The following is a 15655-nucleotide window of genomic DNA, read 5'->3' on the forward strand; positions in this document are numbered from 1 at the left end:
CATCTAGTCAGCTAGACCTTGCAGTTTTGAATGGCAATTGAGAAATGGCTCACTTCCTGAACTTGGAGCACAAAAAAGCCTACAGCACCTGGTATTCCCAGGCGGTCTCCCATCCAGGTACTAACGAGGCCCGACACAGCTTAGCTTCCGAGATCAGACGCATTCAGTGTGGTGTGGCCGTAGGCTCTGGGCCTTGTGAGTTTTGTACTTTTAAGCATCTAGTCGGCTAGACCTTGCAGTTTTGAAAGGCAATTGTGAAATGGCTCACTTCCTGAACTTGGAACACAAAAAAGCCTACAGCACCTGGTATTCCCAGGCGGTCTCCCATCCAGGTACTAACTAGGCCTAACACTGCTTAACTTCCGAGATCAGACGAGATCGGGTGCATTCAGTGTGGTGTGGCCGTAGGCTCTAGAAATGCTAAGAATATTACTCTTATGCATTTGCATTTAGTAAGCTAAGCCATGCAGCCACTTGCAACATGATACCACGCTCATCGCTCGATCAGGCTCGATCAGGCGAGATATATAAGACTGGTGGGCCCATTCAGGACTCCTATGTCTGGTAGGATAACTTTAATTCATCCATCCTGTGTCTGTTGCAGGGAGGTGGAGAGAACAATCAACACAATAATGGTTTTCTTTCATGCCTCTTGAAGGACTCAATATTCTCTGTACTGCATTACATGTGAAAGTCGATTTATTACCCATGAACACACTACCTGTATGCTAATTCTATGTAAAAAGGTAGCTCTAGCCCTCATGATGTTGTCCAACATTTCCGCTATAAAACGGGATACAATTATTTTGGAAACATACCAAATTTGAAAAATAATTGAGAAGTTGCGCAATTACTAATCATGGAGCACAAAAAAGCCTACAGCACCTGGTATTCCCAGGCAGTCTCCCATCCAGGTACTAACTAGGCCCGACCCTGCTTAGCTTCCGAGATCGGGCGCATTCAGTGTGGTGTGGCCGTAGGCTCTGGGCCTAGTGAGTTTTGTACTTTTAAGCATCTAGTCGGCTAGACCTTGCAGTTTTGAAAGGCAATTGTGAAATGGCTCACTTCCTGAACTTGGAGCACAAAAAAGCCTACAGCACCTGGTATTCCCAGGCGGTCTCCCATCCAGGTACTAACGAGGCCAGACACTGCTTAGCTTCCAAGATCAGACGAGATCGGGCGCATTCAGTGTGGTGTGGCCGTAGGCTCTGGGCCTTGTGAGTTTTGTACTTTTAAGCATCTAGTCGGCTAGACCTTGCAGTTTTAAAAGGCAATTGAGAAAGGGCTCACTTCCTGAACTTGGAGCACAAAAAAGCCTACAGCACCTGGTATTCCCAGGCAGTCTCCCATCCAGGTACTAACTAGGCCTGACACTGCTTAACTTCCAAGATCAGACGAGATCGGGTGCATTCAGTGTGGTGTGGCCGTAGGCTCTAGGAATGCTAAGAATATTACTCTTATGCATTTGCATTTAGTAAGCTAAGCCATGCAGCCACTTGCAACATGATACCACGCTCATCGCTCGATCAGGCTCGATCAGGCGAGATATATAAGACTGGTGGGCCCATTCAGGACTCCTATGTCTGGTAGGATAACTTTAATTCATCCATCCTGTGTCTGTTGCAGGGAGGTGGAGAGAACAATCAACACAATAATGGTTTTCTTTCATGCCTCTTGAAGGACTCAATATTCTCTGTACTGCATTACATGTGAAAGTCGATTTATTACCCATGAACACACTACCTGTATGCTAATTCTATGTAAAAAGGTAGCTCCAGCCCTCATGATGTTGTCCAACATTTCCGCTATAAAACGGGATACAATTATTTTGGAAACATACCAAATTTGAAAAATAATTGAGAAGTTGCGCAATTACTAATCATGGAGCACAAAAAAGCCTACAGCACCTGGTATTCCCAGGCAGTCTCCCATCCAGGTACTAACTAGGCCCGACCCTGCTTAGCTTCCGAGATCGGGCGCATTCAGTGTGGTGTGGCCGTAGGCTCTGGGCCTAGTGAGTTTTGTACTTTTAAGCATCTAGTCGGCTAGACCTTGCAGTTTTGAAAGGCAATTGTGAAATGGCTCACTTCCTGAACTTGGAGCACAAAAAAAGCCTACAGCACCTGGTATTCCCAGGCGGTCTCCCATCCAGGTACTAAGGGGGCCAGACACTGCTTAGCTTCCAAGATCAGACGAGATCGGGCGCATTCAGTGTGGTGTGGCCGTAGGCTCTGGGCCTTGTGAGTTTTGTACTTTTAAGCATCTAGTCGGCTAGACCTTGCAGTTTTAAAAGGCAATTGAGAAAGGGCTCACTTCCTGAACTTGGAGCACAAAAAAGCCTACAGCACCTGGTATTCCCAGGCGGTCTCCCATCCAGGTACTAACTAGGCCTGACACTGCTTAACTTCCGAGATCAGACGAGATCGGGTGCATTCAGTGTGGTGTGGCCGTAGGCTCTAGGAACGCTAAGAATATTACTCTTATGCATTTGCATTTAGTAAGCTAAGCCATGCAGCCACTTGCAACATGATACCACGCTCATCGCTCGATCAGGCTCGATCAGGCGAGATATATAAGACTGGTGGGCCCATTCAGGACTCCTATGTCTGGTAGGATAACTTTAATTCATCCATCCTGTGTCTGTTGCAGGGAGGTGGAGAGAACAATCAACACAATAATGGTTTTCTTTCATGCCTCTTGAAGGACTCAATATTCTCTGTACTGCATTACATGTGAAAGTCGATTTATTACCCATGAACACACTACCTGTATGCTAATTCTATGTAAAAAGGTAGCTCCAGCCCTCATGATGTTGTCCAACATTTCCGCTATAAAACGGGATACAATTATTTTGGAAACATACCAAATTTGAAAAATAATTGAGAAGTTGCGCAATTACTAATCATGGAGCACAAAAAAGCCTACAGCACCTGGTATTCCCAGGCAGTCTCCCATCCAGGTACTAACTAGGCCCGACCCTGCTTAGCTTCTGAGATCGGGCGCATTCAGTGTGGTGTGGCCGTAGGCTCTGGGCCTAGTGAGTTTTGTACTTTTAAGCATCTAGTCGGCTAGACCTTGCAGTTTTGAAAGGCAATTGTGAAATGGCTCACTTCCTGAACTTGGAGCACAAAAAAGCCTACAGCACCTGGTATTCCCAGGCGGTCTCCCATCCAGGTACTAAGGGGGCCAGACACTGCTTAGCTTCCAAGATCAGACGAGATCGGGCGCATTCAGTGTGGTGTGGCCGTAGGCTCTGGGCCTTGTGAGTTTTGTACTTTTAAGCATCTAGTCGGCTAGACCTTGCAGTTTTAAAAGGAAATTGAGAAAGGGCTCACTTCCTGAACTTGGAGCACAAAAAAGCCTACAGCACCTGGTATTCCCAGGCGGTCTCCCATCCAGGTACTAACTAGGCCTGACACTGCTTAGCTTCCGAGATCAGACGAGATCGGGCGCATTCAGTGTGGTGTGGCCGTAGGCTCTGGGCCTTGTGAGTTTTGTACTTTTAAGCATCTAGTCGGCTAGACCTTTCAGTTTTGAAAGGCAATTGAGAAATGGCTCACTTCCTGAACTTGGAGTACAAAAAAGCCTACAGCACCTGGTATTCCCAGGCGGTCTCCTATCCAGGTACTAACTAGGCCCGACACTGCTTAGCTTCTGAGATCAGACGAGATCAGGCGCATTCAGTGTGGTGTGGCCGTAGGCTCTGGGCTTAGTGAGTTTTGTACTTTTAAGCATCTAGTCGGCTAGACCTTGCAGTTTTGAAAGGCAATTGTGAAATGGCTCACTTCCTGAACTTGGAGCACAAAAAAGCCTACAGCACCTGGTATTCCCAGGCGGTCTCCCATCCAGGTACTAACTAGGCCTGACACTGCTTAACTTCCGAGATCAGACGAGATCGGGTGCATTCAGTGTGGTGTGGCCGTAGGCTCTAGGAATGCTAAGAATATTACTCTTATGCATTTGCATTTAGTAAGCTAAGCCATGCAGCCACTTGCAACATGATACCACGCTCATCGCTCGATCAGGCTCGATCAGGCGAGATATATAAGACTGGTGGGCCCATTCAGGACTCCTATGTCTGGTAGGATAACTTTAATTCATCCATCCTGTGTCTGTTGCAGGGAGGTGGAGAGAACAATCAACACAATAATGGTTTTCTTTCATGCCTCTTGAAGGACTCAATATTCTCTGTACTGCATTACATGTGAAAGTCGATTTATTACCCATGAACACACTACCTGTATGCTAATTCTATGTAAAAAGGTAGCTCCAGCCCTCATGATGTTGTCCAACATTTCCGCTATAAAACGGGATACAATTATTTTGGAAACATACCAAATTTGAAAAATAATTGAGAAGTTGCGCAATTACTAATCATGGAGCACAAAAAAGCCTACAGCACCTGGTATTCCCAGGCAGTCTCCCATCCAGGTACTAACTAGGCCCGACCCTGCTTAGCTTCCGAGATTGGGCGCATTCAGTGTGGTGTGGCCGTAGGCTCTGGGCCTTGTGAGTTTTGTACTTTTAAGCATCTAGTCGGCTAGACCTTGCAGTTTTGAAAGGCAATTGAGAAATGGCTCACTTCCTGAACTTGGAGTAGAAAAAAGCCTACAGCACCTGGTATTCCCAGGCGGTCTCCCATCCAGGTACTAACTAGGCCCGACACTGCTTAGCTTCTGAGATCAGACGAGATCAGGCGCATTCAGTGTGGTGTGGCCGTAGGCTCTGGGCCTAGTGAGTTTTGTACTTTTAAGCATCTAGTCGGCTAGACCTTGCAGTTTTGAAAGGCAATTGTGAAATGGCTCACTTCCTGAACTTGGAGCACAAAAAAGCCTACAGCACCTGGTATTCCCAGGCGGTCTCCCATCCAGGTACTAACGAGGCCCGACACTGCTTAGCTTCCGAGATCAGACGAGATCGGGCGCATTCAGTGTGGTGTGGCGTAGGCTCTGGGCCTTGTGAGTTTTGTACTTTTAAGCATCTAGTCGGCTAGACCTTGCAGTTTTAAAAGGCAATTGAGAAAGGGCTCACTTCCTGAACTTGGAGCACAAAAAAGCCTACAGCACCTGGTATTCCCAGGCGGTCTCCCATCCAGGTACTAACTAGGCCTGACACTGCTTAACTTCCAAGATCAGACAAGATCGGGTGCATTCAGTGTGGTGTGGCCGTAGGCTCTAGGAATGCTAAGAATATTACTCTTATGCATTTGCATTTAGTAAGCTAAGCCATGCAGCCACTTGCAACATGATACCACGCTCATCGCTCGATCAGGCTCGATCAGGCGAGATATATAAGACTGGTGGGCCCATTCAGGACTCCTATGTCTGGTAGGATAACTTTAATTCATCCATCCTGTGTCTGTTGCAGGGAGGTGGAGAGAACAATCAACACAATAATGGTTTTCTTTCATGCCTCTTGAAGGACTCAATATTCTCTGTACTGCATTACATGTGAAAGTCGATTTATTACCCATGAACACACTACCTGTATGCTAATTCTATGTAAAAAGGTAGCTCCAGCCCTCATGATGTTGTCCAACATTTCCGCTATAAAACGGGATACAATTATTTTGGAAACATACCAAATTTGAAAAATAATTGAGAAGTTGCGCAATTACTAATCATGGAGCACAAAAAAGCCTACAGCACCTGGTATTCCCAGGCAGTCTCCCATCCAGGTACTAACTAGGCCCGACCCTGCTTAGCTTCCGAGATCGGGCGCATTCAGTGTGGTGTGGCCGTAGGCTCTGGGCCTAGTGAGTTTTGTACTTTTAAGCATCTAGTCGGCTAGACCTTGCAGTTTTGAAAGGCATTTGTGAAATGGCTCACTTCCTGAACTTGGAGTACAAAAAAGCCTACAGCACCTGGTATTCCCAGGTGGTCTCCCATCCAGGTACTAACTAGGCCCGACACTGCTCAGCTTCCGAGATCAGACGAGATCGGGCGCAATCAGTGTGGTGTGGCCGTAGGCTCTGGGCCTAGTGAGTTTTGTACTTTTAAGCATCTAGTCAGCTAGACCTTGCAGTTTTGAAAGGCAATTGAGAAATGGCTCACTTCCTGAACTTGGAGCACAAAAAAGCCTACAGCACCTGGTATTCCCAGGCGGTCTCCCATCCAGGTACTAACAAGGCCCGACACTGCTTAGCTTCCGAGATCAGACGAGATCGGGCGCATTCAGTGTGGTGTGGCCATAGGCTCTGGGCCTTGTGAGTTTTGTACTTTTAAGCATCTAGTCGGCTAGACCTTGCAGTTTTGAAAGGAAATTGAGAAATGGCTCACTTCCTGAACTTGGAGTACAAAAAAGCCTACAGCACCTGGTATTCCCAGGCGGTCTCCCATCCAGGTACTAACTAGGCCCGACACTGCTTAGCTTCTGAGATCAGACGAGATCAGGCGCATTCAGTGTGGTGTGGCCGTAGGCTCTGGGCCTAGTGAGTTTTGTACTTTTAAGCATCTAGTCGGCTAGACCTTGCAGTTTTGAAAGGCAATTGTGAAATGGCTCACTTCCTGAACTTGGAGCACAAAAAAGCCTACAGCACCTGGTATTCCCAGGTGGTCTCCCATCCAGGTACTAACTAGGCCCGACACTGCTTAGCTTCCGAGATCAGACGAGATCGGGCGCAATCAGTGTGGTGTGTCCGTAGTCTCTGGGCCTAGTGAGTTTTGTACTTTTAAGCATCTAGTCAGCTAGACCTTGCAGTTTTGAATGGCAATTGAGAAATGGCTCACTTCCTGAACTTGGAGCACAAAAAAGCCTACAGCACCTGGTATTCCCAGGCGGTCTCCCATCCAGGTACTAACGAGGCCCGACACAGCTTAGCTTCCGAGATCAGACGCATTCAGTGTGGTGTGGCCGTAGGCTCTGGGCCTTGTGAGTTTTGTACTTTTAAGCATCTAGTCGGCTAGACCTTGCAGTTTTGAAAGGCAATTGTGAAATGGCTCACTTCCTGAACTTGGAACACAAAAAAGCCTACAGCACCTGGTATTCCCAGGAGGTCTCCCATCCAGGTACTAACTAGGCCTAACACTGCTTAACTTCCGAGATCAGACGAGATCGGGTGCATTCAGTGTGGTGTGGCCATAGGCTCTAGAAATGCTAAGAATATTACTCTTATGCATTTGCATTTAGTAAGCTAAGCCATGCAGCCACTTGCAACATGATACCACGCTCATCGCTCGATCAGGCTCGATCAGGCGAGATATATAAGACTGGTGGGCCCATTCAGGACTCCTATGTCTGGTAGGATAACTTTAATTCATCCATCCTGTGTCTGTTGCAGGGAGGTGGAGAGAACAATCAACACAATAATGGTTTTCTTTCATGCCTCTTGAAGGACTCAATATTCTCTGTACTGCATTACATGTGAAAGTCGATTTATTACCCATGAACACACTACCTGTATGCTAATTCTATGTAAAAAGGTAGCTCCAGCCCTCATGATGTTGTCCAACATTTCCGCTATAAAACGGGATACAATTATTTTGGAAACATACCAAATTTGAAAAATAATTGAGAAGTTGCGCAATTACTAATCATGGAGCACAAAAAAGCCTACAGCACCTGGTATTCCCAGGCAGTCTCCCATCCAGGTACTAACTAGGCCCGACCCTGCTTAGCTTCTGAGATCGGGCGCATTCAGTGTGGTGTGGCCGTAGGCTCTGGGCCTAGTGAGTTTTGTACTTTTAAGCATCTAGTCGGCTAGACCTTGCAGTTTTGAAAGGCAATTGTGAAATGGCTCACTTCCTGAACTTGGAGCACAAAAAAGCCTACAGCACCTGGTATTCCCAGGCGGTCTCCCATCCAGGTACTAAGGGGGCCAGACACTGCTTAGCTTCCAAGATCAGACGAGATCGGGCGCATTCAGTGTGGTGTGGCCGTAGGCTCTGGGCCTTGTGAGTTTTGTACTTTTAAGCATCTAGTCGGCTAGACCTTGCAGTTTTAAAAGGCAATTGAGAAAGGGCTCACTTCCTGAACTTGGAGCACAAAAAAGCCTACAGCACCTGGTATTCCCAGGCGGTCTCCCATCCAGGTACTAACTAGGCCTGACACTGCTTAACTTCCAAGATCAGACGAGATCGGGTGCATTCAGTGTGGTGTGGCCGTAGGCTCTAGGAATGCTAAGAATATTACTCTTATGCATTTGCATTTAGTAAGCTAAGCCATGCAGCCACTTGCAACATGATACCACGCTCATCGCTCGATCAGGCTCGATCAGGCGAGATATATAAGACTGGTGGGCCCATTCAGGACTCCTATGTCTGGTAGGATAACTTTAATTCATCCATCCTGTGTCTGTTGCAGGGAGGTGGAGAGAACAATCAACACAATAATGGTTTTCTTTCATGCCTCTTGAAGGACTCAATATTCTCTGTACTGCATTACATGTGAAAGTCGATTTATTACCCATGAACACACTACCTGTATGCTAATTCTATGTAAAAAGGTAGCTCCAGCCCTCATGATGTTGTCCAACATTTCCGCTATAAAACGGGATACAATTATTTTGGAAACATACCAAATTTGAAAAATAATTGAGAAGTTGCGCAATTACTAATCATGGAGCACAAAAAAGCCTACAGCACCTGGTATTCCCAGGCAGTCTCCCATCCAGGTACTAACTAGGCCCGACCCTGCTTAGCTTCCGAGATCGGGCGCATTCAGTGTGGTGTGGCCGTAGGCTCTGGGCCTAGTGAGTTTTGTACTTTTAAGCATCTAGTCGGCTAGACCTTGCAGTTTTGAAAGGCAATTGTGAAATGGCTCACTTCCTGAACTTGGAGTACAAAAAAGCCTACAGCACCTGGTATTCCCAGGTGGTCTCCCATCCAGGTACTAACTAGGCCCGACACTGCTTAGCTTCCGAGATCAGACGAGATCGGGCGCAATCAGTGTGGTGTGGCCGTAGGCTCTGGGCCTAGTGAGTTTTGTACTTTTAAGCATCTAGTCAGCTAGACCTTGCAGTTTTGAAAGGCAATTGAGAAATGGCTCACTTCCTGAACTTGGAGCACAAAAAAGCCTACAGCACCTGGTATTCCCAGGCGGTCTCCCATCCAGGTACTAACGAGGCCCGACACTGCTTAGCTTCCGAGATCAGACGAGATGGGGCGCATTCAGTGTGGTGTGGCCGTAGGCTCTGGGCCTTGTGAGTTTTGTACTTTTAAGCATCTAGTCAGCTAGACCTTGCAGTTTTGAAAGGCAATTGAGAAATGGCTCACTTCCTGAACTTGGAGCACAAAAAAGCCTACAGCACCTGGTATTCCCAGGCGGTCTCCCATCCAGGTACTAACGAGGCCCGACACTGCTTAGCTTCCGAGATCAGACGAGATCGGGCGCATTCAGTGTGGTGTGGCCGTAGGCTCTGGGCCTTGTGAGTTTTGTACTTTTAAGCATCTAGTCGGCTAGACCTTGCAGTTTTAAAAGGCAATTGAGAAAGGGCTCACTTCCTGAACTTGGAGCACAAAAAAGCCTACAGCACCTGGTATTCCCAGGCGGTCTCCCATCCAGGTACTAACTAGGCCTGACACTGCTTAACTTCCGAGATCAGACGAGATCGGGTGCATTCAGTGTGGTGTGGCCATAGGCTCTAGGAACGCTAAGAATATTACTCTTATGCATTTGCATTTAGTAAGCTAAGCCATGCAGCCACTTGCAACATGATACCACGCTCATCGCTCGATCAGGCTCGATCAGGCGAGATATATAAGACTGGTGGGCCCATTCAGGACTCCTATGTCTGGTAGGATAACTTTAATTCATCCATCCTGTGTCTGTTGCAGGGAGGTGGAGAGAACAATCAACACAATAATGGTTTTCTTTCATGCCTCTTGAAGGACTCAATATTCTCTGTACTGCATTACATGTGAAAGTCGATTTATTACCCATGAACACACTACCTGTATGCTAATTCTATGTAAAAAGGTAGCTCCAGCCCTCATGATGTTGTCCAACATTTCCGCTATAAAACGGGATACAATTATTTTGGAAACATACCAAATTTGAAAAATAATTGAGAAGTTGCGCAATTACTAATCATGGAGCACAAAAAAGCCTACAGCACCTGGTATTCCCAGGCAGTCTCCCATCCAGGTACTAACTAGGCCCGACCCTGCTTAGCTTCTGAGATCGGGCGCATTCAGTGTGGTGTGGCCGTAGGCTCTGGGCCTAGTGAGTTTTGTACTTTTAAGCATCTAGTCGGCTAGACCTTGCAGTTTTGAAAGGCAATTGTGAAATGGCTCACTTCCTGAACTTGGAGCACAAAAAAGCCTACAGCACCTGGTATTCCCAGGCGGTCTCCCATCCAGGTACTAAGGGGGCCAGACACTGCTTAGCTTCCAAGATCAGACGAGATCGGGCGCATTCAGTGTGGTGTGGCCGTAGGCTCTGGGCCTTGTGAGTTTTGTACTTTTAAGCATCTAGTCGGCTAGACCTTGCAGTTTTAAAAGGCAATTGAGAAAGGGCTCACTTCCTGAACTTGGAGCACAAAAAAGCCTACAGCACCTGGTATTCCCAGGCGGTCTCCCATCCAGGTACTAACTAGGCCTGACACTGCTTAACTTCCAAGATCAGACGAGATCGGGTGCATTCAGTGTGGTGTGGCCGTAGGCTCTAGGAATGCTAAGAATATTACTCTTATGCATTTGCATTTAGTAAGCTAAGCCATGCAGCCACTTGCAACATGATACCACGCTCATCGCTCGATCAGGCTCGATCAGGCGAGATATATAAGACTGGTGGGCCCATTCAGGACTCCTATGTCTGGTAGGATAACTTTAATTCATCCATCCTGTGTCTGTTGCAGGGAGGTGGAGAGAACAATCAACACAATAATGGTTTTCTTTCATGCCTCTTGAAGGACTCAATATTCTCTGTACTGCATTACATGTGAAAGTCGATTTATTACCCATGAACACACTACCTGTATGCTAATTCTATGTAAAAAGGTAGCTCCAGCCCTCATGATGTTGTCCAACATTTCCGCTATAAAACGGGATACAATTATTTTGGAAACATACCAAATTTGAAAAATAATTGAGAAGTTGCGCAATTACTAATCATGGAGCACAAAAAAGCCTACAGCACCTGGTATTCCCAGGCAGTCTCCCATCCAGGTACTAACTAGGCCCGACCCTGCTTAGCTTCCGAGATCGGGCGCATTCAGTGTGGTGTGGCCGTAGGCTCTGGGCCTAGTGAGTTTTGTACTTTTAAGCATCTAGTCGGCTAGACCTTGCAGTTTTGAAAGGCAATTGTGAAATGGCTCACTTCCTGAACTTGGAGTACAAAAAAGCCTACAGCACCTGGTATTCCCAGGTGGTCTCCCATCCAGGTACTAACTAGGCCCGACACTGCTTAGCTTCCGAGATCAGACGAGATCGGGCGCAATCAGTGTGGTGTGGCCGTAGGCTCTGGGCCTAGTGAGTTTTGTACTTTTAAGCATCTAGTCAGCTAGACCTTGCAGTTTTGAAAGGCAATTGAGAAATGGCTCACTTCCTGAACTTGGAGCACAAAAAAGCCTACAGCACCTGGTATTCCCAGGCGGTCTCCCATCCAGGTACTAACGAGGCCCGACACTGCTTAGCTTCCGAGATCAGACGAGATGGGGCGCATTCAGTGTGGTGTGGCCGTAGGCTCTGGGCCTTGTGAGTTTTGTACTTTTAAGCATCTAGTCAGCTAGACCTTGCAGTTTTGAAAGGCAATTGAGAAATGGCTCACTTCCTGAACTTGGAGCACAAAAAAGCCTACAGCACCTGGTATTCCCAGGCGGTCTCCCATCCAGGTACTAACGAGGCCCGACACTGCTTAGCTTCCGAGATCAGACGAGATCGGGCGCATTCAGTGTGGTGTGGCCGTAGGCTCTGGGCCTTGTGAGTTTTGTACTTTTAAGCATCTAGTCGGCTAGACCTTGCAGTTTTAAAAGGCAATTGAGAAAGGGCTCACTTCCTGAACTTGGAGCACAAAAAAGCCTACAGCACCTGGTATTCCCAGGCGGTCTCCCATCCAGGTACTAACTAGGCCTGACACTGCTTAACTTCCGAGATCAGACGAGATCGGGTGCATTCAGTGTGGTGTGGCCGTAGGCTCTAGGAACGCTAAGAATATTACTCTTATGCATTTGCATTTAGTAAGCTAAGCCATGCAGCCACTTGCAACATGATACCACGCTCATCGCTCGATCAGGCTCGATCAGGCGAGATATATAAGACTGGTGGGCCCATTCAGGACTCCTATGTCTGGTAGGATAACTTTAATTCATCCATCCTGTGTCTGTTGCAGGGAGGTGGAGAGAACAATCAACACAATAATGGTTTTCTTTCATGCCTCTTGAAGGACTCAATATTCTCTGTACTGCATTACATGTGAAAGTCGATTTATTACCCATGAACACACTACCTGTATGCTAATTCTATGTAAAAAGGTAGCTCCAGCCCTCATGATGTTGTCCAACATTTCCGCTATAAAACGGGATACAATTATTTTGGAAACATACCAAATTTGAAAAATAATTGAGAAGTTGCGCAATTACTAATCATGGAGCACAAAAAAGCCTACAGCACCTGGTATTCCCAGGCAGTCTCCCATCCAGGTACTAACTAGGCCCGACCCTGCTTAGCTTCTGAGATCGGGCGCATTCAGTGTGGTGTGGCCGTAGGCTCTGGGCCTAGTGAGTTTTGTACTTTTAAGCATCTAGTCGGCTAGACCTTGCAGTTTTGAAAGGCAATTGTGAAATGGCTCACTTCCTGAACTTGGAGTACAAAAAAGCCTACAGCACCTGGTATTCCCAGGTGGTCTCCCATCCAGGTACTAACTAGGCCCGACACTGCTTAGCTTCCGAGATCAGACGAGATCGGGCGCAATCAGTGTGGTGTGGCCGTAGGCTCTGGGCCTAGTGAGTTTTGTACTTTTAAGCATCTAGTCAGCTAGACCTTGCAGTTTTGAAAGGCAATTGAGAAATGGCTCACTTCCTGAACTTGGAGCACAAAAAAGCCTACAGCACCTGGTATTCCCAGGCGGTCTCCCATCCAGGTACTAACGAGGCCCGACACTGCTTAGCTTCCGAGATCAGACGAGATGGGGCGCATTCAGTGTGGTGTGGCCGTAGGCTCTGGGCCTTGTGAGTTTTGTACTTTTAAGCATCTAGTCAGCTAGACCTTGCAGTTTTGAAAGGCAATTGAGAAATGGCTCACTTCCTGAACTTGGAGCACAAAAAAGCCTACAGCACCTGGTATTCCCAGGCGGTCTCCCATCCAGGTACTAACGAGGCCCGACACTGCTTAGCTTCCGAGATCAGACGAGATCGGGCGCATTCAGTGTGGTGTGGCCGTAGGCTCTGGGCCTTGTGAGTTTTGTACTTTTAAGCATCTAGTCGGCTAGACCTTGCAGTTTTAAAAGGCAATTGAGAAAGGGCTCACTTCCTGAACTTGGAGCACAAAAAAGCCTACAGCACCTGGTATTCCCAGGCGGTCTCCCATCCAGGTACTAACTAGGCCTGACACTGCTTAACTTCCGAGATCAGACGAGATCGGGTGCATTCAGTGTGGTGTGGCCGTAGGCTCTAGGAACGCTAAGAATATTACTCTTATGCATTTGCATTTAGTAAGCTAAGCCATGCAGCCACTTGCAACATGATACCACGCTCATCGCTCGATCAGGCTCGATCAGGCGAGATATATAAGACTGGTGGGCCCATTCAGGACTCCTATGTCTGGTAGGATAACTTTAATTCATCCATCCTGTGTCTGTTGCAGGGAGGTGGAGAGAACAATCAACACAATAATGGTTTTCTTTCATGCCTCTTGAAGGACTCAATATTCTCTGTACTGCATTACATGTGAAAGTCGATTTATTACCCATGAACACACTACCTGTATGCTAATTCTATGTAAAAAGGTAGCTCCAGCCCTCATGATGTTGTCCAACATTTCCGCTATAAAACGGGATACAATTATTTTGGAAACATACCAAATTTGAAAAATAATTGAGAAGTTGCGCAATTACTAATCATGGAGCACAAAAAAGCCTACAGCACCTGGTATTCCCAGGCAGTCTCCCATCCAGGTACTAACTAGGCCCGACCCTGCTTAGCTTCTGAGATCGGGCGCATTCAGTGTGGTGTGGCCGTAGGCTCTGGGCCTAGTGAGTTTTGTACTTTTAAGCATCTAGTCGGCTAGACCTTGCAGTTTTGAAAGGCAATTGTGAAATGGCTCACTTCCTGAACTTGGAGCACAAAAAAGCCTACAGCACCTGGTATTCCCAGGCGGTCTCCCATCCAGGTACTAAGGGGGCCAGACACTGCTTAGCTTCCAAGATCAGACGAGATCGGGCGCATTCAGTGTGGTGTGGCCGTAGGCTCTGGGCCTTGTGAGTTTTGTACTTTTAAGCATCTAGTCGGCTAGACCTTGCAGTTTTAAAAGGCAATTGAGAAAGGGCTCACTTCCTGAACTTGGAGCACAAAAAAGCCTACAGCACCTGGTATTCCCAGGCGGTCTCCCATCCAGGTACTAACTAGGCCTGACACTGCTTAACTTCCAAGATCAGACGAGATCGGGTGCATTCAGTGTGGTGTGGCCGTAGGCTCTAGGAATGCTAAGAATATTACTCTTATGCATTTGCATTTAGTAAGCTAAGCCATGCAGCCACTTGCAACATGATACCACGCTCATCGCTCGATCAGGCTCGATCAGGCGAGATATATAAGACTGGTGGGCCCATTCAGGACTCCTATGTCTGGTAGGATAACTTTAATTCATCCATCCTGTGTCTGTTGCAGGGAGGTGGAGAGAACAATCAACACAATAATGGTTTTCTTTCATGCCTCTTGAAGGACTCAATATTCTCTGTACTGCATTACATGTGAAAGTCGATTTATTACCCATGAACACACTACCTGTATGCTAATTCTATGTAAAAAGGTAGCTCCAGCCCTCATGATGTTGTCCAACATTTCCGCTATAAAACGGGATACAATTATTTTGGAAACATACCAAATTTGAAAAATAATTGAGAAGTTGCGCAATTACTAATCATGGAGCACAAAAAAGCCTACAGCACCTGGTATTCCCAGGCAGTCTCCCATCCAGGTACTAACTAGGCCCGACCCTGCTTAGCTTCCGAGATCGGGCGCATTCAGTGTGGTGTGGCCGTAGGCTCTGGGCCTAGTGAGTTTTGTACTTTTAAGCATCTAGTCGGCTAGACCTTGCAGTTTTGAAAGGCAATTGTGAAATGGCTCACTTCCTGAACTTGGAGTACAAAAAAGCCTACAGCACCTGGTATTCCCAGGTGGTCTCCCATCCAGGTACTAACTAGGCCCGACACTGCTTAGCTTCCGAGATCAGACGAGATCGGGCGCAATCAGTGTGGTGTGGCCGTAGGCTCTGGGCCTAGTGAGTTTTGTACTTTTAAGCATCTAGTCAGCTAGACCTTGCAGTTTTGAAAGGCAATTGAGAAATGGCTCACTTCCTGAACTTGGAGCACAAAAAAGCCTACAGCACCTGGTATTCCCAGGCGGTCTCCCATCCAGGTACTAACGAGGCCCGACACTGCTTAGCTTCCGAGATCAGACGAGATGGGGCGCATTCAGTGTGGTGTGGCCGTAGGCTCTGGGCCTTGTGAGTTTTGTACTTTTAAGCATCTAGTCAGCTAGACCTTGCAGTTTTGAAAGGCA

At 47.1% G+C, this 15655-nt stretch overlaps 32 non-coding genes and 19 pseudogenes across 32 annotated transcripts; all 51 read right to left on the minus strand.

The window, feature by feature from the left end:
• Window positions 1-76: 76 nt before the first annotated feature.
• Window positions 77-185, minus strand: LOC138458828 (5S ribosomal RNA; annotated as a pseudogene).
• A 106-nt stretch (window positions 186-291) lies between these two features.
• On the minus strand, window positions 292-410 carry LOC138458743 (5S ribosomal RNA). Its single transcript, XR_011262470.1, has one exon. It is a non-coding gene; the product is annotated as a 5S ribosomal RNA (ribosomal RNA).
• A 463-nt stretch (window positions 411-873) lies between these two features.
• On the minus strand, window positions 874-982 carry LOC138457272 (5S ribosomal RNA; annotated as a pseudogene).
• A 106-nt stretch (window positions 983-1088) lies between these two features.
• On the minus strand, window positions 1089-1207 carry LOC138455143 (5S ribosomal RNA). The gene has a single exon (XR_011261785.1). It is a non-coding gene; the product is annotated as a 5S ribosomal RNA (ribosomal RNA).
• Window positions 1208-1313: 106 nt separating this feature from the next.
• Window positions 1314-1432, minus strand: LOC138454348 (5S ribosomal RNA). Its single transcript, XR_011261029.1, has one exon. It is a non-coding gene; the product is annotated as a 5S ribosomal RNA (ribosomal RNA).
• A 463-nt stretch (window positions 1433-1895) lies between these two features.
• On the minus strand, window positions 1896-2004 carry LOC138457273 (5S ribosomal RNA; annotated as a pseudogene).
• Window positions 2005-2111: 107 nt separating this feature from the next.
• Window positions 2112-2230, minus strand: LOC138455844 (5S ribosomal RNA; annotated as a pseudogene).
• A 106-nt stretch (window positions 2231-2336) lies between these two features.
• Window positions 2337-2455, minus strand: LOC138461597 (5S ribosomal RNA). Its single transcript, XR_011264210.1, has one exon. It is a non-coding gene; the product is annotated as a 5S ribosomal RNA (ribosomal RNA).
• Window positions 2456-2918: 463 nt separating this feature from the next.
• LOC138458557 (5S ribosomal RNA) lies at window positions 2919-3027 on the minus strand (annotated as a pseudogene).
• Window positions 3028-3133: 106 nt separating this feature from the next.
• On the minus strand, window positions 3134-3252 carry LOC138455845 (5S ribosomal RNA; annotated as a pseudogene).
• Window positions 3253-3358: 106 nt separating this feature from the next.
• On the minus strand, window positions 3359-3477 carry LOC138463166 (5S ribosomal RNA). The gene has a single exon (XR_011265753.1). It is a non-coding gene; the product is annotated as a 5S ribosomal RNA (ribosomal RNA).
• A 106-nt stretch (window positions 3478-3583) lies between these two features.
• LOC138463298 (5S ribosomal RNA) lies at window positions 3584-3702 on the minus strand. Its single transcript, XR_011265885.1, has one exon. It is a non-coding gene; the product is annotated as a 5S ribosomal RNA (ribosomal RNA).
• Window positions 3703-3808: 106 nt separating this feature from the next.
• LOC138461599 (5S ribosomal RNA) lies at window positions 3809-3927 on the minus strand. Its single transcript, XR_011264212.1, has one exon. It is a non-coding gene; the product is annotated as a 5S ribosomal RNA (ribosomal RNA).
• Window positions 3928-4390: 463 nt separating this feature from the next.
• Window positions 4391-4499, minus strand: LOC138458766 (5S ribosomal RNA; annotated as a pseudogene).
• Window positions 4500-4605: 106 nt separating this feature from the next.
• LOC138456756 (5S ribosomal RNA) lies at window positions 4606-4724 on the minus strand. The gene has a single exon (XR_011262132.1). It is a non-coding gene; the product is annotated as a 5S ribosomal RNA (ribosomal RNA).
• A 106-nt stretch (window positions 4725-4830) lies between these two features.
• LOC138455298 (5S ribosomal RNA) lies at window positions 4831-4948 on the minus strand. Its single transcript, XR_011261936.1, has one exon. It is a non-coding gene; the product is annotated as a 5S ribosomal RNA (ribosomal RNA).
• Window positions 4949-5054: 106 nt separating this feature from the next.
• Window positions 5055-5173, minus strand: LOC138454651 (5S ribosomal RNA). The gene has a single exon (XR_011261319.1). It is a non-coding gene; the product is annotated as a 5S ribosomal RNA (ribosomal RNA).
• A 463-nt stretch (window positions 5174-5636) lies between these two features.
• On the minus strand, window positions 5637-5745 carry LOC138457275 (5S ribosomal RNA; annotated as a pseudogene).
• Window positions 5746-5851: 106 nt separating this feature from the next.
• LOC138464784 (5S ribosomal RNA) lies at window positions 5852-5970 on the minus strand. Its single transcript, XR_011267360.1, has one exon. It is a non-coding gene; the product is annotated as a 5S ribosomal RNA (ribosomal RNA).
• Window positions 5971-6076: 106 nt separating this feature from the next.
• Window positions 6077-6195, minus strand: LOC138462523 (5S ribosomal RNA). Its single transcript, XR_011265119.1, has one exon. It is a non-coding gene; the product is annotated as a 5S ribosomal RNA (ribosomal RNA).
• Window positions 6196-6301: 106 nt separating this feature from the next.
• LOC138456767 (5S ribosomal RNA) lies at window positions 6302-6420 on the minus strand. Its single transcript, XR_011262133.1, has one exon. It is a non-coding gene; the product is annotated as a 5S ribosomal RNA (ribosomal RNA).
• A 106-nt stretch (window positions 6421-6526) lies between these two features.
• Window positions 6527-6645, minus strand: LOC138454477 (5S ribosomal RNA). Its single transcript, XR_011261152.1, has one exon. It is a non-coding gene; the product is annotated as a 5S ribosomal RNA (ribosomal RNA).
• Window positions 6646-6751: 106 nt separating this feature from the next.
• On the minus strand, window positions 6752-6860 carry LOC138458830 (5S ribosomal RNA; annotated as a pseudogene).
• Window positions 6861-6966: 106 nt separating this feature from the next.
• Window positions 6967-7085, minus strand: LOC138461147 (5S ribosomal RNA). Its single transcript, XR_011263782.1, has one exon. It is a non-coding gene; the product is annotated as a 5S ribosomal RNA (ribosomal RNA).
• Window positions 7086-7548: 463 nt separating this feature from the next.
• On the minus strand, window positions 7549-7657 carry LOC138458558 (5S ribosomal RNA; annotated as a pseudogene).
• A 106-nt stretch (window positions 7658-7763) lies between these two features.
• On the minus strand, window positions 7764-7882 carry LOC138455847 (5S ribosomal RNA; annotated as a pseudogene).
• Window positions 7883-7988: 106 nt separating this feature from the next.
• On the minus strand, window positions 7989-8107 carry LOC138463725 (5S ribosomal RNA). The gene has a single exon (XR_011266311.1). It is a non-coding gene; the product is annotated as a 5S ribosomal RNA (ribosomal RNA).
• A 463-nt stretch (window positions 8108-8570) lies between these two features.
• On the minus strand, window positions 8571-8679 carry LOC138457276 (5S ribosomal RNA; annotated as a pseudogene).
• Window positions 8680-8785: 106 nt separating this feature from the next.
• LOC138460607 (5S ribosomal RNA) lies at window positions 8786-8904 on the minus strand. The gene has a single exon (XR_011263285.1). It is a non-coding gene; the product is annotated as a 5S ribosomal RNA (ribosomal RNA).
• A 106-nt stretch (window positions 8905-9010) lies between these two features.
• LOC138454881 (5S ribosomal RNA) lies at window positions 9011-9129 on the minus strand. The gene has a single exon (XR_011261540.1). It is a non-coding gene; the product is annotated as a 5S ribosomal RNA (ribosomal RNA).
• Window positions 9130-9235: 106 nt separating this feature from the next.
• On the minus strand, window positions 9236-9354 carry LOC138462280 (5S ribosomal RNA). The gene has a single exon (XR_011264881.1). It is a non-coding gene; the product is annotated as a 5S ribosomal RNA (ribosomal RNA).
• Window positions 9355-9460: 106 nt separating this feature from the next.
• Window positions 9461-9579, minus strand: LOC138462650 (5S ribosomal RNA). The gene has a single exon (XR_011265244.1). It is a non-coding gene; the product is annotated as a 5S ribosomal RNA (ribosomal RNA).
• Window positions 9580-10042: 463 nt separating this feature from the next.
• Window positions 10043-10151, minus strand: LOC138458560 (5S ribosomal RNA; annotated as a pseudogene).
• A 106-nt stretch (window positions 10152-10257) lies between these two features.
• LOC138455848 (5S ribosomal RNA) lies at window positions 10258-10376 on the minus strand (annotated as a pseudogene).
• Window positions 10377-10482: 106 nt separating this feature from the next.
• LOC138463726 (5S ribosomal RNA) lies at window positions 10483-10601 on the minus strand. Its single transcript, XR_011266312.1, has one exon. It is a non-coding gene; the product is annotated as a 5S ribosomal RNA (ribosomal RNA).
• A 463-nt stretch (window positions 10602-11064) lies between these two features.
• LOC138457277 (5S ribosomal RNA) lies at window positions 11065-11173 on the minus strand (annotated as a pseudogene).
• Window positions 11174-11279: 106 nt separating this feature from the next.
• Window positions 11280-11398, minus strand: LOC138460608 (5S ribosomal RNA). Its single transcript, XR_011263286.1, has one exon. It is a non-coding gene; the product is annotated as a 5S ribosomal RNA (ribosomal RNA).
• A 106-nt stretch (window positions 11399-11504) lies between these two features.
• On the minus strand, window positions 11505-11623 carry LOC138454882 (5S ribosomal RNA). The gene has a single exon (XR_011261541.1). It is a non-coding gene; the product is annotated as a 5S ribosomal RNA (ribosomal RNA).
• A 106-nt stretch (window positions 11624-11729) lies between these two features.
• On the minus strand, window positions 11730-11848 carry LOC138462281 (5S ribosomal RNA). The gene has a single exon (XR_011264882.1). It is a non-coding gene; the product is annotated as a 5S ribosomal RNA (ribosomal RNA).
• A 106-nt stretch (window positions 11849-11954) lies between these two features.
• On the minus strand, window positions 11955-12073 carry LOC138461600 (5S ribosomal RNA). The gene has a single exon (XR_011264213.1). It is a non-coding gene; the product is annotated as a 5S ribosomal RNA (ribosomal RNA).
• A 463-nt stretch (window positions 12074-12536) lies between these two features.
• LOC138458562 (5S ribosomal RNA) lies at window positions 12537-12645 on the minus strand (annotated as a pseudogene).
• Window positions 12646-12751: 106 nt separating this feature from the next.
• LOC138460609 (5S ribosomal RNA) lies at window positions 12752-12870 on the minus strand. The gene has a single exon (XR_011263287.1). It is a non-coding gene; the product is annotated as a 5S ribosomal RNA (ribosomal RNA).
• Window positions 12871-12976: 106 nt separating this feature from the next.
• On the minus strand, window positions 12977-13095 carry LOC138454883 (5S ribosomal RNA). Its single transcript, XR_011261542.1, has one exon. It is a non-coding gene; the product is annotated as a 5S ribosomal RNA (ribosomal RNA).
• A 106-nt stretch (window positions 13096-13201) lies between these two features.
• On the minus strand, window positions 13202-13320 carry LOC138462282 (5S ribosomal RNA). Its single transcript, XR_011264883.1, has one exon. It is a non-coding gene; the product is annotated as a 5S ribosomal RNA (ribosomal RNA).
• A 106-nt stretch (window positions 13321-13426) lies between these two features.
• LOC138461601 (5S ribosomal RNA) lies at window positions 13427-13545 on the minus strand. Its single transcript, XR_011264214.1, has one exon. It is a non-coding gene; the product is annotated as a 5S ribosomal RNA (ribosomal RNA).
• A 463-nt stretch (window positions 13546-14008) lies between these two features.
• Window positions 14009-14117, minus strand: LOC138458563 (5S ribosomal RNA; annotated as a pseudogene).
• Window positions 14118-14223: 106 nt separating this feature from the next.
• Window positions 14224-14342, minus strand: LOC138455849 (5S ribosomal RNA; annotated as a pseudogene).
• A 106-nt stretch (window positions 14343-14448) lies between these two features.
• Window positions 14449-14567, minus strand: LOC138463727 (5S ribosomal RNA). The gene has a single exon (XR_011266313.1). It is a non-coding gene; the product is annotated as a 5S ribosomal RNA (ribosomal RNA).
• Window positions 14568-15030: 463 nt separating this feature from the next.
• LOC138457278 (5S ribosomal RNA) lies at window positions 15031-15139 on the minus strand (annotated as a pseudogene).
• Window positions 15140-15245: 106 nt separating this feature from the next.
• Window positions 15246-15364, minus strand: LOC138460611 (5S ribosomal RNA). The gene has a single exon (XR_011263288.1). It is a non-coding gene; the product is annotated as a 5S ribosomal RNA (ribosomal RNA).
• A 106-nt stretch (window positions 15365-15470) lies between these two features.
• Window positions 15471-15589, minus strand: LOC138454884 (5S ribosomal RNA). The gene has a single exon (XR_011261543.1). It is a non-coding gene; the product is annotated as a 5S ribosomal RNA (ribosomal RNA).
• Window positions 15590-15655: the final 66 nt, after the last annotated feature.

This window comes from Ambystoma mexicanum, chromosome 4p, assembly GCF_040938575.1.
Source record: "Ambystoma mexicanum isolate Mex_15411 chromosome 4p, UKY_AmexF1_1, whole genome shotgun sequence".
NCBI lineage: Eukaryota > Metazoa > Chordata > Amphibia > Caudata > Ambystomatidae > Ambystoma > Ambystoma mexicanum.